The sequence below is a fragment of the Hyperolius riggenbachi genome, chromosome 9 (genome assembly GCF_040937935.1).
Source record: "Hyperolius riggenbachi isolate aHypRig1 chromosome 9, aHypRig1.pri, whole genome shotgun sequence".
NCBI lineage: Eukaryota > Metazoa > Chordata > Amphibia > Anura > Hyperoliidae > Hyperolius > Hyperolius riggenbachi.
The window spans coordinates 64,323,075-64,350,603 of record NC_090654.1 but is presented as its reverse complement, the minus strand read 5'-3'; the positions used below and the strand labels follow the sequence as shown (position 1 = coordinate 64,350,603).

Here is a 27,529-nt window from a genome sequence, read left to right as displayed (position 1 = left end):
TTCCCACTTAGGTCTCCTTTACATGGACAGCTGGACTGCTCGATTGTCCAGCAGTGTGACTGCCCAGCTGCCAGCCACATGCAGCCAAATGGCAGCATTGGGTAATATTGTGCATCACATTTTGACACACGCGGCGTTACCAGGCATCAATGTGGCGTCTAAACATGGAAACCTTCGTGTTCAGATGCAACTACATGGGGGGTACCTGTCCACCGCCCATGCCGATCGCTAGCAAGCTGATCACTGATTCACCAACCTCAGCTGCTCGTGGCAAAGGCCTGAGTGTATAGATCACTAAGATTTGCAGAGTGTATAGCAAATAAATAATTGTGGCTATCAGATATCTGTCTCTTTGGCTGAGTGTAATTCCCATAATTCTCCTCTCTGGCATCTGTTCTGTCCTTCATCCCAGTGACACAACACCCCGCTGATGTTTCCTAACAGTGAGATAACAAACCAGCCCAGACCCAAAACACATTAATCATTAATGGTAGAAAAATATGCTGAAGAACAGAAAAGACCCTCGGCCACTGAGCTCACACTCTTCTGTAATACTTACATTTTATAACGGGAAACCTATAAGGCTTTTTGTAATATAACAATGCTGGTAGCAGGGGTGGTAGAGGAAATTCCATTATTACACTACGGATCTTCACTAGTGTGATCATGCAGCAGATCAATTTTAAAGTAAATCTAAAGTGTGATTTAAAAAGGAGTTGAACTTACCTGGGGCTTCTTGTAGCGCCTGGAGTAACCCTGTGCCCACGACACCAGTCCAAGTCCATCCGGCCAGCAGTGGCGACCCCCACTAAGCTGGCTGGCCATGTGCCTCTTCGTCACGCTCCCACTGGGTGGGAGCTTGCTACCCTGCATGCGCAGAAGAGCGCGCGGCTTGGGGCCGCGCATGTGCAATAGCCGCTGACTGTCAGCGACAAGCCAGCTTTGCAGGGGTTGCTGCTGCTGGCCGGAGGGACTTGGACCAGCATCGTGGGCACTGACAGGAGGAATCCAGGGGGCTGCAAGATAAGTTAAGTTAAAATCGTTTTTACTTTTTGACTCAAGTATCCCTTTAAAAGACTTCCGAGGCCAAATGTCAAAAAAAGTTAAATACCTGCATCACTTTTGTAGGCACAGAGGACGTCGTCCGCGCCCTCCGTGCCGCTCTAGGGCCAACCCCCCGATCCACGCAACAGGCTGTTTCCTGCTGCGTGGATCGGGGGGGTTGGCCCTAGAGCTGCGCAGCCGCACTCACGGCTATGTGGACTGCGCAGCCGCGGCCAGCTCGTGCGGCCATGTTAGTGCAAGCAGGAGAGCCCGACCCGGGCCGTGAGGTCGGGAGCCGGCCCGGGGGGCTATTGAGCGGCGGGGACCTCCGTGCCTACAAAAGTGATGCAGGTATTTAACTTTTTTTTACATTTGGCCTCGGAAGTTCTTTAAGCTGTTTAAAAAAAAAAAAAGATTCACTTATCTGGGGCTTCTACTGCCTGTCCCGTGCCAGTTCTCAAGGATCCTCATGTCACCCGGAGCGGGTCACTTTCTCTTTTTTCGTCTAACTAGACGAACGACCCTGCGCTTCCGCGTGCATCCTTGCCTCCACTCAGGCTGCGGAAGCGAGGACATGCACGGCCGCGCAGGCACAGTGTCGTTCATCTAGTTAGACAAAAAAAGAGAAAGCACCCGCTCCGGGGGACATGAGGATCCTTGAGGACTGACATAGGACAGGACATCTGCAGGGGGCCAATAAAAGCCCCAGGTAAGTGAAACTTTTTTTTTTTTTTAAACAGCTTAAAGAACCCCTTTAAGGCTCAAGCTGGACAGAGAGCTGCAGCTCCTCCCTCACCTTGTGCACACACAATATTGACTGATGACTGGGGTAAAAATACTTTTTGTCTCCTAATCAGATGGCAGCATGACCCGAGGATTTGATCTGGTGTATGAGCAGTCATTTTCAGGCACAAGGTGACCAGCATACCTCCCAACTTTCTGAGATAAGAAAGAGGGACACCTGCCACACCTCCAGACACGCCCCTGCTACACCCCTAGTCATGCATAGCACAAAGAACCCATAAGCAAAAGATGTTTTCTAATTCATACCACGCTGTTTTTTTCTATCATCATTAGGTTTCCTTAATACATACCTCCCAACTTTTTAAGATGAGAAAGACGGACACTTAACCTCTTGCCGACCGCTCCATGCCAATTGGCGTGAACTCAGTGGCAGCCCCAGGACCTCTCAACGCCAAAGTCCTGAGGGCATGTTTTGCAGGAGATCGCATGCTCCGCTCCATTATCAGTCTCCCAGCGGCGAAAATGCCATCTATTTACGTTGTATAGCCCTGCGATCTACAGCAGCGCTACACTGGGGACAGCCGTGTCACTGTGATCCTTAAGTGGTTAAGGCTGCGTTCACGGTAACACGTTACAGACGCACGCCTAACTCACAGTAATGAAAAATTAATGGGCTGTTCACAGTGCCCACATTGCGTTACATTGTAATGCTGCACGTTCAAATAAAGTGCAGCATGCTATGCGTTGTACGCGGTTTTAGCCGCGTTAGACTGTGTGCACATGCTCAGTTATGTTGTGTTTTTTTTTTAATTTTGGGCCGGAGAGGAGGCGGGGAGAGTCCGCTATTGTAGCCAGCCACATGGCTACTTAATATTCACTGCACTGCAGTGTTTACTTCCTGGAGCGGCCGCTGATTGGCTGGCAGGACCACTGGAGCGGCCGCTGATTGGCTGGCGGGACCACGGATGCGGAGTGCTCCGATCACGTGGTCTCTGCAGCGCATAGGACACAAAAGGCGCACCAAGAGCTGCATAACGCAGCTCTAGGTAGCGTCCTCCTCCAACACCACCAGGCGTTGCGTTAGGGACACGTTATGCGACCTATAACGTCCCCTAAAACGCAACATCCTGGTGGGAAAAAAGCCTAAAGGAAACCTGTAATAAGTTAGAACAAATAAAAAAAAAAGAGTTTCACTTACCTGGGGCTTCGGCCAGTCCCCCTGCAGCCGTCCTGTCCTGTGCCCGTCCTCAATGATCCTCCATTCCCCCGCCACAGCTAAGTTTCCATTCCGCCGACTTGTAAGTCGACGACAACTGCGCCTGCCCGGACCTGGCCACGTGTATCCTTGTTCGCGTTCCCGTCCACAATAGCGTTCTGCGCCTAATCACGCCCTCGGCACACCCCTAATCACACATAACATTAAGATTTTATAAGAAAAATATGTTGTTTTGTAATTCAAATCCACACTAATCCTTTCATTTTTCTTCATATTTAACCACTTGCCGACCGCACGCTTAAACCGTGCGTCGGCAAAGTGGCAGCTGCAGGACCAGCGACGCAGTACTGCGTCGCCAGCTGCAGGCTGATTAATTAGGAAACAGCCGCTCGCGCGAGCGGCTGCTTCCTGTCAAATCACGGCGGGGGGCTCCGTGAATAGCCTGCGGGCCGCCGATGGCGGCTCGCAGGCTAAATGTAAACACAAGCGGAAATAATCCGCTTTGTTTACATTGTACGGCGCTGCTGCGCAGCAGCGCCGTAAGGCAGATCGGCGATCCCCGGCCAATCAGCGGCCGGGGATCGCCGCCATGTGACAGGGGACGTCCCGTCACTGGCTGCACAGGACGGATAGCGTCCTGTGCAGCCTCGATCGCCGGGGGGGGGGGCAGGTAGGAGAGGGAGGGGGAGGATTTCGCCGCGGAGGGGGGCTTTGAGGTGCCCCCCCGCCAGCCACATGCAGGCAGGAGAGATCGGACCCCCCCAGCACATCATCCCCCTAGTGGGGAAAAAAGGGGGGTGATCTGATCTCTCTGCCTGCTACATGATCTGTGCTGGGGGCTGCAGAGCCCACCCAGCACAGATCACTCAACACAGCGCTGGTCCTTAAGGGGGGGTAAAGGGTGGGTCATCAAGTGGTTAACATGTGAAAATAAGAAATATATCAATTTAAAGGATGGGAATAAGGTTTAGAGTCAATTAAGATCTGTACAAGAATTCTGAAAGAGGGACAAATGAGGAAGAAAGAGAGACTGAGGGATTGGGTTCCCAAAGAGGGACTGTCCTTCCAAAAGAGGGACAATTGAGAGCTATGTTAATATTAACATTTGACAATAAAAATGCATCAATTTAAATGATGGGAGTAAAGTTTAGACAAAAAAAAAAAAAAAAGATTTTTAAGTAGAAAAATACAGTGGGATGCGAAAGTTTGGGCAACCCTGGTAATCGTCATGAATTTCCATTATAAATCGTTGTTACGAAAAAAAAATGTCAGATAAATATATCATATAGGAGACACACACAGTGATATTTGACAAGTGAAATGAAGTTTATTGGATTTACAGAAAGTGTGCAATAATTGTTTCAACAAAATTAGGCAGGTGCATAAATTTGGGCACCACAAAAAAGAAATGAAATCAATAGTTAGTAGATCCTCCTTTTGCAGAAATTACAGCCTCTAAACGCTTCCTGTAGGTTCCAATGAGAGTCTGGATTCTGGCTGAAGGTATTTTGGACCATTCATCCTCTTTACAAAACATCTGTAGTTCATTCAGGTTTGATGGCTTCCGAGCATGGACAGCTCTCTTTAACTCACACCACAGATTTTCAATTATACAGTATAAATATAGGTAACGCTTATGGACTGATGAGACCATATACCATGTGCAGAATAGTAGGGTATTTAATTAGCGAATAAGAGCATAAACAATAAAAATCAATTAATGTGTACAATAAAAATGAATGCACAGAATCCTGTTACCATTCAATCAATCACACATACAAACACACTGCAGCACGCCAGTTAGGGATTCAATGTAAAAAACCTCTCCTGCTGCTGCTGTAAAGTATGCTGTAGTTCAGCTGCCGCCTCCGCCCCAAAGGACAGTCTGACATGTCACTGGTTGAACGATGCACAGTGACTCCATCTGCAGCAAGGTGATGTTGTAGGTCTTTGGTGCTGGTCTGTGGGTTGACTCTGAGGGCCTGTTTCCACTGCACGCATATTGGATGCAGAATGGATGCAGAAAAACTGACTCCAATGAAAGCCTATGGGCCTGTTTCCACTAAACACAGTTTTTCTGATGCAGATTTTCCCACAGACATTCATTGGAGTCAGTTTTTCTGCATCCATTCTGCATCCAATCTGCGTGCAGTGGAAACAGGCCCTTACTGTTCTCACCATTCTATTTGGTCTGCCACTTCGAGCCTTAACTTGAATTCAGCCTGTGGTCTTCCATTTTCTCAATATGTTCCTAACTGTGGAAACAGACAGCTGAAATCTCTGAGACAACTTTCTCTATCCTTCCCCTAAACCATGATGGTGAACAATCTTTGTCTACAGGTCATTTGAGAGTTGTTTTGAGATCCCCATATTGCTACTCTTCAGAGAAAATGAAAAGAGGAGGGAAACTTACAATTGACCCGTTTAAATACTCTTTCTCATCATTGGATTCACCTGTGTATGTAGGTCAGAGGTCACTGAGCTTACCAAGCCAATTGGAGTTCCAATAATTAGTTCTAAAGGTTTTGGAATCAATAAAATGATAACAGTGCCCAAATGTATGCACCTGCCTAATTTTTTTTAAACAATTATTGCACACTTTCTGTAAATCCAATAAACTTCATTTCACTTCTCAAATATCACTGTGTGTGTCTCCTATATGATATATTTAACTGACATTTTTTATCGTAACAACTAACGATTTATACAGGAAAATCATGACGATTAACAAGGTTGCCCAAACTTTCGCATCCCACTGTACATACAGTATATTTACACAGATCTGTACATCAGTCCTGAAAGAGGGACAAATAAGAAGGACAGAGGGACACAGGGATTTGGTTCCCAAAGAGTAAAAAAAAGAGAGAGAGTAGCAGTCCTTCTGCCGACAGTTGCATGTGAGTACAAGCTGTCGGCAGACTGATAAGACTGTTTTGGACTGATCCGCCGAGCGTGCAACTGTCGGCAGAACGACCGCCCCACGGGAGGATCTGACAGACCCGTCGTTTGCAAAAGTACAGCGTGTGTATGCGCCTTTAGACTGTAGGCTTGTATGGGAAGGGCCCACTCTTCTATCATACATTACTATCGCCGTATTTGCTCACTGACTCATTTATGTTTACTTACCACAAGATGTGCTATACGGCAGTGCTCTGATCCATAATGATCCTGCTTGACTAACCTGTCTGTATTATAACAGCTCCTCCAAATATGCTGTCAATTACTAATGGGTGCACTATTATGTAGGCAGTAGTAATGGGAGACTACAATAAGGGTCGCACAATTTGGGGGGTAGGAGGAGGCACTATAATGAGTGTGGTTACTGTAAAGAAGTGGGCACTTATGAGAGACACTACAATAGCTGCTACATTATAATCAAAGGGGCACTAGTATGAAGCACACTGATTTTCAACAGAAATTGAATTTTTGACTGTGGTAGGTTGTACATTATTCAAATGTTACTTGTCAAAATATTACAGTGTATGCCATGCATATAACCAGAGCCGGATCATCCACAAGGCAAACCTAGGTAGTTGCCCAGGGACTGGAGAGAGTCTAGGGGCCTGGTGGATGCTACTCCCTCCAAATCATACAAAAAAGCTAGGTGGCCATCAAGGGTGGGCTCAAAGTTGGTACTCACCTAGGGCCCCATTTCACCTTATCTTTTTCTGCATATAACTTCTAATTTTAGCCAAACTTTTTAAAGTAAACCTGTAACTTGAAAACAAGAAGGGATGGTACAGAGGCTTCCCATGTAGTACTTGACCTCCTCACCCTCCACAGTCCCCCCCCCACCACCACCATGCACCTCCCCCCACCACCACCACCATGCACTACTCGACCTCCTCACCTCCCATGCCCCCCCCCCCATGTTCTACTCGACCTCCTCACCTCCCATGCCCCCACCACCGCCACCTGGGACCCTCTTCTTGTTCGCAGACGCACTCTCCACCCTGTACGAATGCAGGATGGGCTTCAGCAACAGGAGACCATCAAGAGTGCCTTTGGTATCACAGGAAAATAGGGAAAGACATCTGTTGTGGGCCATTGCCACTGTGTTCGATCGATCTCAAATTTGTTTGAGAAACATCAATCAGAGTTTAACCTGCTTCCATGGCCAGCTCAGTCCCCTCACCTCAATCCTACTGAGCATTTGAGGGACAAAGTCGAAAGATCACTTCAAAGCTTGAAAACCCCACTATCCAATCTGACCCAGTTTAGAGCTGCCATTATGTCAGCATTGGCCAACATTCCTCAGTAGCGGTATCAGCATCTTGTTGAGTCCATACCCAGAAGAATATCAGCTGTGATCAGAGCTAAAGGTGGACCAACTCATTATTAGAGGGTGTCTCAAATTTTTGGCCACTCAGTGTATGTACCTGTATGCAGGTAATCTTATTATGTATATAGCGCCAACGTCTTCCACAGTGCTTTGCAGAGTATATATAGTAATGTCACTAGCTCTCCCTCAGAGGAGCTCACACTCTAAACCCTTCCATAGTCCAAAAGTCCATTGTAGTCTAGGGCTATTTTTTTAGGGGGAAGCCAATTAACTGTTTTCTGAATGTGAGAGGAAACCAGAGTGCCCGAAAGAAACCCACACAGACACAGGCCCATATGCAATTCACTTTTTCTCCTGAGTTTTCTCGTAGGTGGTATTTTTAAACTTGTCAGTAAAATGCATTTTAAACCATCAGAAAGTAAGAAAATACTCAAAATAATGTTGATAGTACTTTTCGCCTACTTTTTGGTACTTTTTTAGTTGAAAAGTGTTGGAAAGTTTTTTTAAATCAAAGATGAAAAATCATCTCCCAGGAGAAAACTTAGGTGAAAAAGTGAATTTCATATGGCCCACAGGGAGAACATACAAACTCTATGCAGATAGTGCCCTGGCTGGGACTCTAATAAGAGATCCAGCGCTGCAAGGCAATAGACTACTACGCTACCATGTATATCTGCAGATTTTTTAAACACAGTGCAGTAATTTCTAGACAGCACTATCCACAGCAGCCAATCGTTTTTCATTGATCTTACTGTAACAAGTTAAATTTCCTACTGAGTTTTCTACCTGGGACAACCAATCAAATGCCAGTTCTGACCAGAATAGGAAAGCTAAAACTTTATTGTTTCACAGGTTTACAATGTCTTTTGGTTGAAGAAGAAGTCCAGACAGCATGTAAAATATTTATAGAGGGAGCGCATTGCCCCCTGCAGGTCATGATGTGCAAATGATTCTTTGGATCTTTGCAAAACTACATTCACGCAGACAGCAGAAATTACTATAGTAAAATCCTTTTAAATTAAACTTCATGGGACCTGGCCAAGTAGTTTACCATATCAGAAGTTTATTGGATCAGAATTGGTCATTGTAACGATTAGTGTCAGCAAGGACAGATTTTCTGATTATTGGTGATCTGCAGTAATAATCAATAATACAGATGCTATACCTGATTATGTGGTGATCTGCAGAATCACCAATAATGCGAGTATAGCAAGACACAGGACAACCAGGTGTAAGATAAGTGTTTGGTGCAACAGTAAATATAGATAGAGATACCCACTTTCCCAGAGGAGCTGGTAATAGGAGGTATCTCTAAAGAACATTGTAATCAGTACTCCAGCAGGCTGGAGATGCAGAGGAATTAGTAATCGGTTCACCCGAGGAGCGGGTGATGGACAGTAAAACAGAAGGTACTTTTCACCCGAGGAGTGGGTGATTCAGACTGTACTGTAGCTATCAACCTGAGGAGCAGGTGATTAAGACTGTACTGCAACTATCAACCTGAGGAGCAGGTGATTAAGACTGTACTGCAGCTATCAACCTGAGGAGCAGGATTACTATACTGAGAATCCCTCACCAGAACTAAGCTCACTGGTGAGGGCAGGAGAGTCAGACAAGCAGATTTGGCAACACACGGACAGATATGGTACAAAGACAGAAGACAGAATCAGAGTAAGGTTCAAGCTGAGTTGGCAACAACATCAGATAGGCATAGGCACAGAATCAATAGGCAGAAGAGTAGTCGAGGCCAGCAGAGGGTCATAACAAATAATACAATTCAATTAGTACTTTAAGCTATCAACAGAATCTGGCTAAGTGTGGATCCCCAGCTCCTGCTGGTTCTAGCACACTTTGGGATCTGACTAAGGTCTAAGTGCTAACACGTAGCATTTGCGACAGCAGACGAAGAGCAACTGACAGGCAGGTCCTATATATACTAAGAGCGCTCCACAGCGCCGCCCCAGTCACTCAGCCAATCCGGAGCACTGCTGGAGTCAGCTGACAGGATGATCAGCTGACTCCCTTTCTACTTGCATAAAGGTCCTGTCGCCTGGCACGCGCATGCGTAGCCCTCAGTCTATGTGCAACTGAGGGACCAGGCAAAACTCCAACATGTAACTACGCGGCGGAGGCGGCCGGCTGAGACGCGGAGACAGCCACCATGCCGCTCACCGACGCGGCGGCATCTCCGCTATCTATTACAGTCATAGAGCGAACAGATGATACCATAAATAATATCTGCCTGGAGCAGGGCCGGGCCGAGGCAGAGGTGAGAGAGGCTCCAGCCTCAGGGCTCAGTGTTGGAGGGGGCACACCACTCACTTACCTATCTTTCCCCTATTATGTTTGAAGCAGAGAGAAATAAGAAAGGGGGATACATGGCAGTGTCTGCAAGCCAGATTACTAGAGATTAAAGAGTAACTGTTAGCCCCCAAAGTGAAATTTAAATCTCTACAGCAATGTTTTATTTAGTATTAAAGTGATCCAAAAAGCCAATGCAGAACTTAAAAATCAATATAATTTTGTTACTATGTAGCCTTTTGCCCAAGCTAAGGACGCAAAGCCGCATATCAGATACTGATGAGCATGCAGAGCATGCCTATGTCTGCCCGACCCCCCTCTCCTCCCCAGGACCAGGTGCCGATCTATTCGCACCACAAACAGCTGACCGCTCTGACAGGGAGAGAGAGCGGCAGCACTTCCAGCGCAGCCACGCAGAGCAGCCGCCACCGTGCATCTCTCTCACATGTCTCACATGTGACTCAGTGGCGGCTGCTCTGCGTGGCTGCGCTGGAAGTGCTGCCACTCTCTCTCCCTGTCAGAGCGGTCAGCTGTTTGTGGTGCGAATAGATCGGCACCTGGTCCTGGGGGGAGAGGGGGGTCGGGCAGACATAGGAATGCTCTGCATGCTCATCAGTATCTGATATGCGGCTTTGCGTCCTTAGCTTGGGCAAAAGGCTACATAGTAACAAAATTATATTGATTTTTAAGTTCTGCATTGGCTTTTTGGATCACTTTAATACTAAATAAAACATTGCTGTAGAGATTTAAATTTCACTTTGGGGGCTAACAGTTACTCTTTAAGGTCTTGGGAGGGTTGGGGGCCCTGGTGCGCCTCTTACTGTAATAGCAATCAGTGTGTGACAGCTGGGGTGGGAGGGATGGAGGGGCGCACTTTGGTGTCTCAGCCTTGTGTGCTAGAGGACCTTGGTTCCAGCTCTGGCCTGGAGCTCGCAAACAATCACCTGTAAAAACCACCTGTAAAAACCAAACTTGTACGTCAGAATCCTCCTGCTGGACTTTAGTTTGGCATTTCACACCATCTGCCCCCGCATACTTCAAGACAACCTCAGAGCACTGAATGTCCATCCCACCCTTCGCTTATGGATCATGGCCTTCCTGACCAACAGGTCCCAAGTTGTCAAGCTGGGCGATATCGTCTCTCAACCTAGAGTAACAAATACAGTGGCCCCACAACTCTGTGTCCTGTCACCAGTCCTGTCCTCCCTTTACACAAACAACTGCAGGTCCATGGCAAACTCTGTAAAGGTGATCAAATTTACCAATGACACCACCATTGTTGGCCTAACAAACAATAATGAGCAGGACTACCGTCGAGAGGGTGACAGAATATGCCAATGGTGCAGGGAAAACAGGTTGGTCCTCAACACAGCCAAGACCGTTGAGTTGATAGTGGACTTTAGGAAGCATGCCCCTACTCCACCACCAATATTCATTGATGACACAGAGGTCGAAAGAGTGACCAGCGTCCACCTTCTAGGCACAACGATCTTTAATAACCTGAGGTAAACGGCAAACACCGCCTCGACCCAGAAGAAAGCCCAGAGGTTATTTTTCCTCCCCTGACTGAAGAAGTTTGGCATGGCTCAGGAGCTGCTTACAAAGCCACCATCGAGTCTGACCTCTGCTCATCCATCATAGTCTCTTTCACCAGAGACAGATACAGGCTTCAGAGGGTCATTAGATCGGCAGAGAGAATCATCAGTAAACCTCTCAACTTGCTCGACCTCCTCCACAACTCCAGACTACGATCCAGAGCACTGAGGATTGCCAGCGACCTCTCTCACCCTGGCCACTGCTTTTTCAGCCAGCTTCCTTCGGGCTGTAGGTTTCGGGCCATCTCCACCAAAACTTTGAGGCATAGTAACTCCTTTTTCCTCAACACCGTCAGCCTCCTGGACTCCATGGAAGACATCCCAGCCCTAACACCCACCCCCATCACTTAACACCCCCCCCCCCCCCCCCCCCAAAGTTTGCAACGCTAGACCAATGGACTGTCTAGCATAAAACTGTGTTCGATCTGCACTCTGTGGACTCTCTCTGAAGGCCTAGTCATTTAGTTATTTAATTATTTAGTTACTTAACCCATAACACCAATCAGCAGCGGGAGGGTGGCGGCCCCAGGACCTGCTAATGCAGAGAGGCATTAAGTCCTGGGGTGGGGTTTTGCAGGGGATAGCGTGCGCCGATGCGTGCGCCGCGCTGCCTTCAGTCTACCACCACTGGGAGACTGTTAGACATCTATTTACATTGTACAGCGCTGCAATCTACTGCAGAGCTGTACTGGGGACCCCCGTGTCACTCGGCAGTCCCCTAGAGGGGCTCCGATCGTGTTCCCCTCTCAAAGGCTGATGCCTATCAGAGAGGATTGCCCTGATTGGCTGTCGGGGGAGGGAAGGCAGTAATAAAAATAAATTAAAAACAGACACATTTATTTAAAAAAATACAAATAAATAAAAAAAAAATAAACATTTCACCAGTGATCAGAGCCCACCAACAGAAATCTCTGTTGGTGGGCAGAAAAGAGGGGTAGATTCACTTGTGTGCTAAGTGATATGGCTCTGCAGTGAGCCAACAAAGCTGCAGGGAACTAAATTGTAAAAAAAAATAGCCTGGTCACAGGGATTGGGGGGTGTTTAATCCTATGGACCTGGAGTGGTTAATTATTAACTTGCACTCCTGTTATGCTTATGATTCTATTACTATCTTTATTTCAATGTTTGTATTATCATCCACACTTCTACCTCCAAGCAATTGTATGTGCCAAACCCAATTCCGGGCACGGCACGGTCGTGCTTGGCGATTAAAAATATTTCTGATCCATACATTGCACATTCATAGAGGTGCGTAGTCGGGACTTAAGGACTGAGTTTACTATAGTCAGTGGTTTACTATATCAGAGTTTACTATAAAGAGATTCTACGGTATTACTGTTTTTGGTTTTTTTTTGTATTTATACAGCATTAACATCTTCTGCAGAGATTTACAGAGTACCGTACTAATTGTCCCTCAGAGGGCTCACAATCTATTCTCTATCATAGTCATAATCTAATGCCCATTAGCAGTGCAGTTTTAGCTAACGATTGACTTTATGATCCAATACTTGTAATTGTATTGGAGGGCATTGATGGTGTCTATCGACCATCAATTATCATATCATCGATCTGTTCTGCGTATCGATTCTATTTGAAATGATCAAATTGTTTATATTTTCAATTCCATTAATGGGGCCGATCGATGATATCTTTCCGATTGGAATTAATGGATTGGAAGGTCGATCATTCGCTAAAATTGTACTGTTAATGACAAGCTGAAATCAGTACTTCCTCTCTGTGCTAAGAGATAAGTACCAACATACGAACCTTTAAAGAGACACTGAAGCGAGAAAAAAAAACATGATATAATGAATTGGTTGTGTACTATGAATAATTACTAGAAGATTAGCAGCAAAGGAAATATTCTCATACTTTTATTTTCATGTATATAGTGTTTTTTCTAACATTGCATCATTCTATAATATGGGCAGATTACACAACACTCAGCATTCAAAATGAGTCTTTCAGAGCAGTCTGTGAAGTAATGACCTCTCCTCTAGCAGAGGAAAAGTAAATAGTCCAGGAACAGTTGAGATAATAAAAGTCAGATAACAGCCCTCTCCACGACTAAAGGTAGCCATACACTGGTCGATTTGCCATCAGATTCGATCAACAGACAGATCCCTATCTGATCGAATCTGATCAGAGAGGGATCGTATGGCTACCTTTACTGCAAACAGATTGTGAACCGATTTCAGCCTGAAACCGTTCACAATCTGTGGTGGTGGTGCTGCTGCCGCTTCCCCCCATCCCGCATACATTACCTGCTCCGCCGGCACGACTCCCGGGTCTCCGCTCTTCTTCTCCGCTCTGGTCTGCTCTGGTCTCCGGCATGCTTCCCTTCTTCCTGTCTGGGGGAAGTTTAAACAGTAGAGCGCCCTCTACTGTTTAAACTTCCTGCCGGGACAGGAAGAAGGGAAGCATGCCGGAGACCAGACCAGACCAGAGCGGAGAAGAAGAGCGGAGACCCGGGAGTCGCGCCGGCGGAGCAGGTAATGTATTGCGGCTCTATTGCGTCGGTCATCGGGCACTCGAACGCCACTAGCGATGCGCTCTTTACCCACGGGCGATCGACGGTTATTTTCCGCATGGCGCGATCGACGGGATCGGACGGAATGGATCGAAATTCGGCGTGTAGCGCGAACGATTGGCAGCAGATTCGATCCCAGTGATCAAATCTGCTGTCGAAACGGCGGCAAATCGGGACAGTGTATGGCCAGCTTTACTTAGTCGGAGAGCTTAATGGCTTGTTTGCATAGAGATAACAACTGGAGTTTCTCAACTCTTCCTGTACTGGAAACAATTACACTGATGTATCTGATCTTAATGTTTTATTTCTTAGCTGTGCTACACATACAAATCATAATATCATCATTTTTTTTTCGCTTCAGTGTCTCTTTAAAGGAAAACATTTCTTTGTTCCAGCTGATACAAATCCTGCAATAAATATGTAGTGTGTCTACTTCCTGCTTTCATGGAAGCAGACATATTGTTAGCATCCTGTGCTTTCAAATTGGCTGCTCTGCCAAGGCAGCCAGCTGACACGGCCAAACTAAATTACAGTTGTGATTAGTCCCAGATATCTTGCATTTTGTGTGAGTGACTGTTTATACAGTATGTTGCATGCACGCAGCTTTTCATCCATAGTACATTGATACTTCCAAGAAGTCTACAATTCCCTAGTAGCACGGCAATCTTTCACCACTGACCCCATAACCCCAGCTAGCACCCACCCTGCTAAAATAATTCCTTTCACAACGTCCTCCTGATCCCCTCCGACCAGCAGCGTCGACTACCGCACAGCTGACCTGTCGCCACCAGTTGCCTCTTACTGAGCATGCACCCTGTAGCAATTTCTACGTACTGCGCATGGGCAGAACGCTCTTGGTTGCGGGAGCGCAATCAGGGTGACTGATGGCAACAGGCCAGCTTTGCGGAGGTCTCCGCTGCTGGTCGAAGGGATCAGGAGGATGTCATGGGCACAGGAGGACTCCAGGGGCTGCAAGAAGCATAAGGAGCTTGGGACCCTATAAGGAGCTTGGGACCTTATGTAAGTGCCCAGTTTGATGCTAAGGAAGTACCCACACTGTACTTGTTCTTCACTCTGGTTCCACTTCCAATATACCTGTAGGGAAAAAAGTGCCCCGAGTAGATACTTACCTCAGTGGAGGGAAGCTTCTGTATAATCTAAAGGCCTCTAGCGCCCCCCTTCACCTTGCCATTCTGGCACTGGAACCCTTCAAACCTCCCCAATAGGTGTTTTTTTCGATGGAGCACGCCCGCATTGCACATGCACAGGATGGTCGCACTGCACATGCACAGGATGGCTTGCACCTGCACAGTAACATGGAGCCTCTTGGGCTCAGGTTAAGCATGGAGCACGAGCGGCAGGGTGCTACTGCACAGGCGTCAGACATTCTGCGCGGGAGTGCGGGCGAAAACTTTCCCGGGCAGTAGCAGTGCTCAGGAGGAGGATGTGGGAAGCCTCTGTGGGCCTCTAGAGCAGTGGTCCTCAAACTAAGGCCCACGGGTCGAATGTGGCCCCCTGAGGCTTTTTTACCGCCTCCTCTGCCTCCCCCCCCCCCCCCCCCACACACACACACACAAAATGTATTACTTATTATTAGATGCGGTCAGCTACATCTTTAAATATTGGTGGTCCGCATATAGAATAGCAGTGCTGGCCCCACCCATCCACATGGAAGCCAGAAAGCAGTAATTTGCTGGTTTCCAATCAAATTCCACATCAGATGACACTGCTGTCCACTGCAGGTTGTCACCTGGGTATGCTTCACTGGCCCACAAAGATTTCTACATCATTTTATGTATACTCCGGCCCCCCAGCAGTCTGAAGTATGTTGACTCGGCCCTCGGCCCAAAACGTTTGGGGACCCCTGCTCTAGAGGTTTACCTTTACTGAGGTAAATACCTCACTTTTCCCTCCCATAAAGTCACAGGTTTGCTTTAGGCTGTGTTCCCACCTGGGCTGAGAATGGACATTTTTTGCCCATTCTCCGCTCATCATGAAAGTAAACGGTTTCGATTTTATACATAGGAGTGTTCACACTTGTCAATCTGCAATGGATCACTGTGCAGTCAGTGATAATCCCGGGCAGGCATATGCGTTCTACATATAGCCTATGGGGGGCACTACACTGTCCGCTCCCACTGGCTACACGTCATCCGGCTACAGATGGGAAAACAGCCTTAGGCCCCATTCACACTGGGGCGCTTTTTGTCGGCAATTCCTGTCACGGAACAGCCTTGAGAAACGCAGGCGAATCGGGAAGATTTGCACCGTCAATGTTCTGATCGCTTCCTGGTTAGATTTGCGCAGTCATTGCAGCGAACAGAATGACATTCCTTCTTTTAAAAGACAGTTGTTTTTTCCTTTTACCAAATGGCAGGAAGCCTTCAGCAGGAACTGTCCCAGGTACCCAGCTGTGCTAAGGGCCCATTCATCAGATGAAGTCAGATAATTAGCCTGACAGAACCAATTTAGAGGAGAGAGAGTGAGACTCCTCGGCCCCGATCTCAGCAGGGAAGCCGACACGTAGCCTGCTGTCCTAGCTTCAAAGAGTCCTTCACCTAGAACTGACCTGCTGTAATTCCTAGATGTCTATAATAATCAGGGTTGCTCTCCAAATTCGTCAATATGTAATGGACCTGAAAATTCTGGTCAATTTTCATGGTTGCCCAATCCGAATTTTGCTGATTCCAATTCGAATCTACCCGAATAGTGCCTTTCAAATTCGGCCGAATGATTGCAAATTCGGGCAAAAATTCGTATTCGGGAATTCGGATGTCTTTTTTTTTTTATTTAAAAGAACTCCTTCTCCTCCCCTGTCTTGTCTTCCAGGGATTTGTAGGATGTTAACAGCCAGCTCACATTGACCATGGCCAGGAATCAAACCCAGGTCAACTGCTTGGAACTGCTTGGCTGTTAACTGAAAGGTTGGTGGTTCAAGCCCACCCAGGGATGGCCTTGCATTTTTTGTTTAACAGTTGTCCGAAGAGAACCCCAGATAGCCATGTAGATTCAAGGTATATCACAATGCTACATGCTAGGCTGGCTTCAGCAGGCAGTGTTGGTGGTATAATGGTGAGCATAGCTGCCTTCCAATAAAAAAAAGACATCTGAATTCCCGAACACGAATTTTTGCCCGAATTTTGTTACCGACCCCGAACCGAATTTGAATCCGAATTTTCCCCGGACCCGAATTCGAATGTACCCGAATCGAATTTTGGTACATTCGAGCATGCCTGATAATAAACCATAAACTGCTATATTTGTCATATTTCCTGTGTTACAAGGCTGTCGGGCCCTCCAAACTCACAGCGCATGCCGGGCTTTGTCTGGCGCTAGTACTGAGAAAGTTTCAGAATATTCTGAGGTAAGGGCTGTCAGTTAGGCAGTTCGAAAGTGCCCTGGTGATACCACAGGGGTCCTACCACTCATGTTTGGTATCAGGGTACTGGGTAAATCGGGAGCCCATATATGGTTAGATATGATTTTTGGTCCCCAGCAGAAGGGGAGGACTCATGTCATGTTCTAAGGGGGTGTGTGGTTCCCGCCCTCACTCCCTCCTACTGGATCAGGGGTATAAGTATGGCAGAGGACCCAAATTCAACGTCCTCCACTTTGAAACATCATCCTGATTACATCCTTGCCAGTTTGAGGACATGCTGGCATCTGGCTTGTTTGGACTTTGACACTGAGTCCTCCACTCTGAAACCAAGGACTTAGCATTTCTTTCCCAGAAAGGACATATTTCCACGAACCTAAGTATTTTCTCCTTCCTTTTATTTTCATACCTCCTATTAATGTTTCTATAATTGTTGATTTTAATGATTTTCTGTATATATTAATTAATTATATTGCGTTTTTAATAAACGACGCTAACGTCCTTTATTTGTTCAGCTACCCTATTATTCAGCCGCACAAACTGAACCCGGGCTTCTGAAGAGTCGCTGCTATTGTTGCTAGCTAGACAGAATTGAGTGTGTTTAACCATTTTATTTGCAGGTCTAGAATCAGCCAGTCAGTGGGCTCCTCTGTCCCATGGTAACAGAGGTGGTGGCAGTTATACCCTGAAATAGTGTGTAAATTGTATTACTGTAACTCACAGGCTCCCTTCTAGTCGGTCTGCTGCCAAAATTCCAGCGGTTTCTGCGCACCAATTGCGACCACAGATTGCATGGTCTGTGTGCTGAAACCGATTGGAAGGCATTGTGCGTTCCGGCAATTAGGGGCCCTGTGACAATTCCCACTTTGCTGATCACCGGGGTTCAGCAAAGTGTTGCTGCATGAGTAATCCTATGGGATGCATGAAAAAAGGGCGCCAGGAAAAAAGGGCCCGGCTGGATAACAAGTTGGTGCCAGTGGATAACTAAATCTCAATAACGTTAAACATCGTTAACAAAATTTGTTAACGATAAATACTGTTTTAGAATCTGCACATACAAACAAAATACTATGACAAAAAGTATAACGATGCATGCTTCTAAAACGATAACATATTTCAAGAACTTGAATGTTCTAATGTTAACGATAATATTTATCTGGCGCCCTTTTTTCTGAAGAATAAAGTGTAATGGTATTGTTACAAACTTATCTGACACTGCTGCCGGCGGCTCCGTCAGCGTTTCCGGGCAGCGGCGGAAGCCGCTTACTCCATCCTCCTCTGGCGGCATCCTCGGCTCCTTTGTGGATATGAATCAGAGCGGCGATCCCGGCCGTGTCTCCAGGCGGGCAAGCACGATTCACAACAGTCTTTATAGGCTGAGGAGGCGGGTATGAGGTGTGTCAGCCGACGCAGAGTCAGCTGACGCTGGGACCCACAGGAGCGCTGCTGATTGGCTGGAAGTTCCTGGGGCGGGGGTTCTGTACTTCACCTCAGTACTTAAGTCCTGACTTGTCAGTTGTCCAGTGTCCGTTATAGCTATCAGTTCGCTGAGCGCTGGACCTTGCCTTACTTGTGCCTAAGTCAGCTAGTTTTTAGAGCTACAGTGGAGGAAATAATTATTTGACCCCTCACTGATTTTGTAAGTTTGTCCAATGACAATGAAATGAAAAGTCTCAGAACAGTATCATTTCAATGGTAGGTTTATGTTAACAGTGGCAGATAGCACATCAAAAGGAAAATAAAAAAAATAACCTTAAATAAAAGATAGCAACTGATTTGCATTTCATTGAGTGAAATAAGTTTTTGAACCCCTACCAACCATTAAGAGTTCTGGCTCCCACAGAGTGGTTAGACACTTCTACTCAATTAGTCACCCTCATTAAGGACACCTGTCTTAACTAGTCACCTGTATAAAAGACACCTGTCCACAGAATCAATCAATCAAGCAGACTCCAAACTCTCCAACATGGGAAAGACCAAAGAGCTGTCCAAGGATGTCAGAGACAAAATTGTAGACCTGCACAAGGCTGGAATGGGCTACAAAACCATTAGCAAGAAGCTGAGAGAGAAGGTGACAACTGTTGGTGCGATTGTTCGAAAATGGAAGGAGCACAAAATGACCATCAATCGACCTCGCTCTGGGGCTCCACGCAAGATCTCACCTCGTGGGGTGTCAATGGTTCTGAGAGAGGTGGAAAAGCATCCTAGAACTACACGGGAGGAGTTAGTGAATGACCTCAAATTAGCAGGGACCACAGTCACCAAGAAAACCATTGGAAACACATTACACCGCAATGGATTAAAATCCTGCAGGGCTCGCAAGGTCCCCCTGGTCAAGAAGGCACATGTGCAGGCCCGTCTGAAGTTTGCCAATGAACACCTGAATGATTCTGTGAGTGACTGGGAGAAGGTGCTGTGGTCTGATGAGACCAAAATAGAGCTCTTTGGCATTAACTCAACTCGCTGTGTTTGGAGGAAGAAAAATGCTGCCTATGACCCCCAAAACACTGTCCCCACCGTCAAGCATGGGGGTGGAAACATTTTGCTTTGGGAGTGTTTTTCTGCTAAGGGCACAGGACAACTTAATCGCATTAATGGGAAAATGGACGGAGCCATGTATCGTGAAATCCTGAACGAAAACCTCCTTCCCTCTGCCAGGAAACTGAAAATGGGTCGTGGATGGGTGTTCCAGCACGACACTGACCCAAAACATACAGCAAAGGCAACAAAGGAGTGGCTCAAGAAGAAGCACATTAAGGTCATGGAGTGGCCTAGTCAGTCTCCGGACCTTAATCCAATAGAAAACCTATGGAGGGAGCTCAAGCTCAGAGTTGCACAGAGACAGCCTCGAAACCTTAGGGATTTAGAGATGATCTGCAAAGAGGAGTGGACCAACATTCCTCCTAAAATGTGTGCAAACTTGGTCATCAATTACAAGAAACGTTTGACCTCTGTGCTTGCAAACAAGGGTTTTTCCACTAAGTATTAAGTCTTTTATTGTTAGAGGGTTCAAAAACTTATTTCACTCAATGAAATGCAAATCAGTTGCTATCTTTTATTTAAGGTTATTTTTTCGTTTTTCCTTTTGATGTACTATCTGCCACTGTTAAAATAAACCTACCATTGAAATGATACTGTTCTAAGACTTTTAATTTCTTTGTCATTGGACAAACTTACAAAATCAGTGAGGGGTCAAATAATTATTTCCTCCACTCTCTCTCTCTCTCTCTCTCTCTCTCTCTCTCTCTCTCTCTCTCTCTCTCTCTCTCTCTCTCTCTATATATATATATATATATATGCAGACACTGCCGATATATATGTACTCTAGTTAGATCAGTCTTGTGTATTGTATATTCTCTTGATCATTTTCCTTTGTATGACCCGGCTTGCCCCTCACTTTGATTAGTCTCATCCTTCCTGTACTGCAGTGTAACAAACGGGGAACAGCGCTACCACCGCAGCTGCCTCCAGCTCCCTGTTTAGCAATGTATCCATGCCTCAGGCGTCTAGCACGCCGAGGACGGGTCTGTCAGTTGCACATAGGGTTGCTTTGTCACGTGCGCGTGCGCACAGACAGGACCTTTTATGCGGGGAGGAGGCACGTCAGCTGACCGGCCGGTCGGCTGACGTCAGAGGAGGCGCTCGCCGCTCCTCATTGGTTGATAGGAGGGGGCGTGCCAGAGGGGTCTCCTCTGCTTCATAAGCCTAGCTGAATCACTCGCAACTTGTCTGCTGTTGCGAATACTCTGTGGTAGCGCTCAAACCCTTAGATAGTTCCGGTGTGCTTTGATCCGGGAGGAAACCGGGGATTTCACACAACAAGGAATTGTTTGATAGCCTTAAAGATTTACATTACTGTGTTATTATTTGTGCATGACTCTGTCTCGTTCTGACTACTCTTCTGCTCAGTGACTCTGTATCTCTGCTCATCTGATATTGCTGCCGACTCTGCTTGCTTATACCTTTCTGTCTCTGCCTCCCGATTTTGTACTGCATCTGTCTGTCTGTTGCCGAACCCGATCTGTCTGACCACTCTACTCTCACCAGAGGGCCTTTGACTCTGGTGAGGGGCACTGTTCTCTCAGTACCCACCAGCTCCTCTGGTGAGGTATTGCCAAAGCTATTAGTACTACTATTGCCAAACCCGGTCTGTCTGACCACTCTACTCTCACCAGAGGGCCCTTGACTCTGGTGAGGGACACTGTACTGTTAGTACTCACCAGCTCCTCTGGTGAGGTATTGCCAAAGCTATCAGTACTACTGTTGCACCAATAACTCATTGCTATTTGTTGTCACATCAGCTTCCTATATACCAGTATTATAGGTGATTCTGCAGATCACCATATAATCAGGTATATATCTGCATTATAGGTGATACTGCAGATCACCTAATAATCAGAATTCTGTTTTTTGCTGACACAAATCGTTACAGATCCCAATATACTGGTAAAAAGAGTGGCACTCTTGGCTGGAGGAATGGGTGCCCAAGCCTCAATGGATCCTTGCATCCAGGAATCCTATCCAGAAGTCAAAACGATGATGGAGGCTGGCACATCCAGATAAAAGCTCTTTATTTATGAAAACATTAAAAGCAGTGGTAATACAGCGACAGCCCGCTGTTTCAGGTGTCAGCCCTTTCTCAAGCTGTTTCAACCACAAATCCTGATATAAGAATCAAGTGTCATAACTAGGGGCTGCAATAACTTATCAATAAATTGTGCAATTGGAACAAATACTGAACCCGTGCCGGCCACAATGGGTCTCCCCGGTGGACGGCACGGGTTCTTATGTATCTTAGGTAGAGTGTAAAATTTAGGCGTCATAGGATTTTCCTGTACAAGAAATTTCATAAGATTATCATCAATCACCCCTCGAGTTTTAGCTTTCTCAATTATGCCTTTAATTTTCTGTTGAATAGAAACTATCGGATCCTGTGCAATTTTACAATACACCTCAACCTGATCTAATTGGCTTCTGATCTCATCCTCATAGTACTTAGTGTCCAACACCACAACGGCTCCGCCCTTATCGGCGGGTCGTATTGTGAGTTCAGTCCTTTTTTTAAGATTCTCAAGTGCAAGATATTCATCCTTAGTGAGATTAAACTGTACTCTTTTAGTCTGTTGCTCCTTCTCCAATGCCCCAATATCTTCCATCACCAATTTACAAAAATTCTCAATAATAGTACCGTGGGGTTACAAACTTACTGACATCTGATTCGCCGCTGAGGAGCATGGTGAGGTTGTTTATATTTATATGTGGAGTTGCCATGGGGACGCTACGTTTGGGTTCGCCTGCTAAGACTGCCGCTGATAGGGCAGTCTTGTGTTTACAAGTTACGTGTGGATAGTCCCGCCCAGTGGGCGGCATCCAGCTACGTGTATTGTTTTCAGCGTAGTATTCAATACGCATGACGCATGAGCGCACCCTGCGTGGCGCCGGCGTGGTGACGCCACGTGATAGTGTGTCACATGTACCTACATCGGCGAATAGGAAGCCGGATGGTGTGTCTGTTGGGCGTGATGCCGACACAGAGCCTCCGGTGAATGCCATAGCGGCTGCATTTGCATGTTAGAGACATGTTTCCACTCAGGTCCGCAGAACAATACAGGTAACTGATTGGCTGTTGGGGATTTGAATCCATTGGATGTTGCTGAGGGCGGGCAGTATTTATACATGCATTTTTGACTCAGGATTTGTGGTTGAAACAGCTTGAGAAAGGTCTGACACCTGAAACAGCGGGCTGTCGCTGTATTACCACTGCTTTTAATGTTTTCATAAATAAAGAGCTTTTATCTGGATGTGCCAGCCTCCATCATCGTTTTGACAAATCGTTACAGAACAGCAGACCAAAATGTCTATGGACCAGGTTGGGGCCTTGACCACAGCGGTGGATAATTTAACTGTATTGGTCAATACCCAACAGACTCAGATCACCCAGCTGTCTGAGGCGGTCCGCACCCTCCAGACTGCAATTGGACCAGTGCAGTCCCCTCCAGTTATAGAGCCTAGAATGCCTATGCCAGGAAAATTTTCAGGGCACACTTGCCTCTCTTACTTTGAGATGAGACCTGTTTCATCAGGGACTGAGAGTCAGAGGGTAACCTTCATTAAAACACTTTTATCAGGGGATTCACAGACATGGGTCTACAGTCTTCCTAGTGGTCACGAGGCATTATCTTCAGTTCAGAATTTTTTCAAATCAATGGCTATCATATACGATGATCCAGATATCGCAGTCACTGCTGGGCAGTGCTGGTCGTAATGGAGAAAGCTACGCTTACGGATCATTACGCGTAATTTTACGCTATTACGCATTACGAAATTACGCTTACGGCATAGACAGTCAATTTCGGTACATGTCTATAATTACGCATAGCACTTACGCAATTACGCGTAAGTATACCGTAATTCAAGTTATTACGTTATAGGTTTACGCGTAAAATCCTACTAGCAATTAATGCGTAAGGTCATGCTGCCAAGCGGAAAAGTTGACGAATGGATCAATGTTAGGTAGCCGCCGACTTTAAGGGTTAATAGCAAAGCCCCCTTAAGTGCTAAGAGCCTCAAATTTGGAGAATATATTAAGGAGATCAGAAGGAATAAGAGGAAAAAATTTTTTTTCAAAAAGACCTTATAGTTTTTGAGAAAATCGATGTTAAAGTTTCAAAGGAAAAATATATACATTTAAAAACCCGCCGACTTTAACGGTTAATAGCAAAGCCTGCTTAAAATTTAGGAACACCAAATTCACAGGGTATATTAAGGGGATCAGTGGGAATAAGAGGAAAAAATTTTTTTTCAAAAAGACCTTATAGTTTTTGAGAAAATCGATTTTTAAGTTTCAAGGGCGAAAATGTCTTTTAAATGCGGAAAATGTCAGTTTTTTTTGCACAGGTAACAATAGTGTTTTATTTTCATAGATTCCCCCAAGTGGGAAGAGTTTTACTTACTTCGTTCTGAGTGTGGGAAATATAAAAAAAAAAACGACGTGGGGTCCCCCCTCCCAGACCTCTTTAACCCCTTGTCCCCCATGCAGACTGGGATAGCCAGAATGCGGAGCACCGGCCGCGTGGGGCTCCGCACCCTGACTATACCAGCCCGCATGGTCCATGGATTGGGGGGTCTCGGAAGGGGAGGGGCAGCCAAGCTTTCCCCTCCCCCTCCGAGTCCTTGTCCAATCCAAGGACAAGGGGCTCTTCTCCACCTCCGATGGGCGGTGGAGGTGGAGGCCGCGATTTCCTGGGGAGGGGTTCATGGTGGCATCTGGGAGTCCCCTTTAAAAAGGGGTCCCCCAGATGCCCACCCCCCTCCCAGGAGAAATGAGTATAGAGGTACTTGTAGTACCCCTTACCCATTTCCTTTAAGAGTTAAAAGTAAATAAACACACAAACACATAGAAAAAGTATTTTAATTGAACAAAAAACATAACCACGAAAAAAGTCCTTTAATATTCTTAATTAACCATTAATACTTACCTGTCCCTTTAAAAGCCAGTTCCCACGCAATATCCTCGGAAATATACTAATCAGTTACAATGTAACAAAGTTATTACAATGTAACAACTTTGTTACTTTGTAACACCACCGCACCCGACGTCACTCGCCGCTCACCCGCCGGCCGCCGCATACACGCTAGTCCCCGCCGGCTCCCGCCGTCCACTCCGCCCACACCTGTCACTCATATACATGCTGGCACCCATGGGTGCCAGCATGTATATAGGTGACATGTGGGAGAGGCGGGGAGGGCAGCGGAGCCGGCGGGGACTTAGCGTCCCTTCACCCGACAGAGCTCTGAGCTATATTAGCTCAGAGCTCTCGAAAGCATCTTTGTATTTGGGCTCCAAGGAGCCCCATTGGTCCTTAGCAGACCAATAGGGTTCCTTCAAATCAGAAGGAACCCCATTGGTCTGCTAAGGACCAATGGGGCTCCTTGGAGCCCAAATACAAAGATGCTTAGAGAGCTCTGAGCTATAGCTCAGAGCTCTGTCGGGTCCTGCAGCACAGACGCGGTGGCGGCGGCGGCGGTGAGTGACGTCGGGTGCGGCGTAGTTACAATGTAACAAAGTTGTTACATTGTAATAACTTTGTTACATTGTAACTGATTAGTATATTTCCGAGGATATTGCGTGGGAACTGGCTTTTAAAGGGACAGGTAAGTATTAATGGTTAATTAAGAATATTAAAGGACTTTTTTCGTGGTTATGTTTTTTGTTCAATTAAAATACTTTTTCTATGTGTTTGTGTGTTTATTTACTTTTAACTCTTAAAGGAAATGGGTAAGGGGTACTACAAGTACCTCTATACTCATTTCTCCTGGGAGGGGGGTGGGCATCTGGGGGACCCCTTTTTAAAGGGGACTCCCAGATGCCACCATGAACCCCTCCCCAGGAAATCGCGGCCTCCACCTCCACCGCCCATCGGAGGTGGAGAAGAGCCCCTTGTCCTTGGATTGGACAAGGGCTCGGAGGGGGAGGGGAAAGCTTGGCTGCCCCTCCCCTTCCGAGACCCCCCAATCCATGGACCATGCGGGCTGGTATAGTCAGGGTGCGGAGCCCCACGCAGCCGGTGCTCCGCATTCTGGCTATCCCAGTCTGCATGGGGGACAAGGGGTTAAAGAGGTCTGGGAGGGGGGACCCCACGTCGTTTTTTTTTTATATTTCCCACACTCAGAACGAAGTAAGTAAAACTCTTCCCACTTGGGGGAATCTATGAAAATAAAACACTATTGTTACCTGTGCAAAAAAAACTGACATTTTCCGCATTTAAAAGACATTTTCGCCCTTGAAACTTAAAAATCGATTTTCTCAAAAACTATAAGGTCTTTTTGAAAAAAAAAAATTTCCTCTTATTCCCACTGATCCCCTTAATATACCCTGTGAATTTGGTGTTCCTAAATTTTAAGCAGGCTTTGCTATTAACCGTTAAAGTCGGCGGGTTTTTAAATGTATATATTTTTCCTTTGAAACTTTAACATCGATTTTCTCAAAAACTATAAGGTCTTTTTGAAAAAAAAAAATTTCCTCTTATTCCTTCTGATCTCCTTAATATATTCTCCAAATTTGAGGCTCTTAGCACTTAAGGGGGCTTTGCTATTAACCCTTAAAGTCGGCGGCTTTTTTATATTATACGGGAGCGTAATATTACGCGATTACGGCAGACTGTGTAATTTCAATGGGAGTTTACTGTCTTACGCGTAATTTACCGTAACCTTACACGTAACGCTTACGGTGCATTTGTAGTGAATTACGATGCGTAATTACGCTAATGCGTAATTTCGGCCCAGCACTGCTGCTGGGAGGAAACTTAAAAACCTCAGGCAGGGACATAACACCACAGAGACCTATGCTGCAGAGTTTAGACGATGGGCAGTATCGGCTGGGTGGGGACAGTTTGCCTTATTAGACTGTTTTTTATCTGGGTTATCCGAGCCCATTGTAGATGTAATGCTAAGTCATCTGATTCCTGAACCCAAAACTGTTGATGATGCGATCTCACTTTCAGTAAGAATAGATCGCCCTATTCGTTATCAAAGGCAAGCTCGTGGTAGACACCCTGTGAGGTCTGTTCCCGTCACCTCTCCTACTCCTTCTCTTCCTCAGGATGAACCGATGCAGATCGGACATTCTAAATCAGTGGTTCCCAACCTGGGGGCGATCGCCCCCAGGTGGGCGATTTGGGTTCTAAGGGGGGCGGTAAATTTGTGGGGGGCGACAGGGGGGGCGATCAGTATGAAAAGGCTGAAAAAATAAAGTGTCGCAGTGTCACTCGTTTTTAAGAAAATTATGGGCAAAAAATATGATCTGTATAAAATATGCAAGTGTGCATGATAGAGTTGCGTAATTCCTCAGGGCTCGTTGGTCACGCGCCGGTGTAATGTCAGATATTGCAGCCCGGAAGCAGCCTTCCTCACTGAGTATCGCTCATGCTCAGTGGGAAGTTAGATATTATTTACCTGAAATATCTCCGCTTCCGCACCACGTACACTCCCGAAATTTTCAGGGGAGGGAGGGGACCCCCAGATCTAGCTCTGTGTCAACTTGCAGCCCCCGAGCCCCGCTAGTTCCCGAGATCGGTTTGCTGCAATCAGTCTCGGGAACCAGCGGGGCTTGGGGGCTGCAATTCGGCACAGAGCTAGATCTGGGGGTCTCCTCCCTCCCCTGAAAATTTTGGGAGTGTACGTGGTGCGGAAGCGGAGATATTTAGGACGTTTTACGTAGCTGCACAATTTAATGGGACGCAGGCTCCTACTGCGCATGCGGGGCTGCACAACGTGCGGGGCTGCAATAGCTGACATCCCAGTAAGGGAATTGGCACAAAGTAGTTGAGTCACCGGCTATTTTTAGCTGGCAAGGTCACAGCACTACCCCCTCCACTGGCACCACCCAGGGGCAAATCCAGGATTTTCAAGGGGGGGATTCCTGATAGGTTTCTTTTGGCAA

The 27,529-nt window shown here is 46.5% G+C and overlaps 1 long non-coding RNA gene across 2 annotated transcripts in view; it reads right to left on the bottom strand.

Moving 5' to 3' along the window:
* Positions 1–2,992: 2,992 nt before the first annotated feature.
* The window catches only part of LOC137532452 (uncharacterized), a 91,280-nt gene continuing 66,743 nt past the window's right edge, over positions 2,993–27,529 (bottom strand). For both annotated transcript variants that reach the window (XR_011023932.1, XR_011023934.1), the window contains exon 3: positions 2,993–3,191. This is a non-coding gene — a long non-coding RNA (uncharacterized lncRNA). The remainder of the gene's footprint in view (positions 3,192–27,529) is intronic.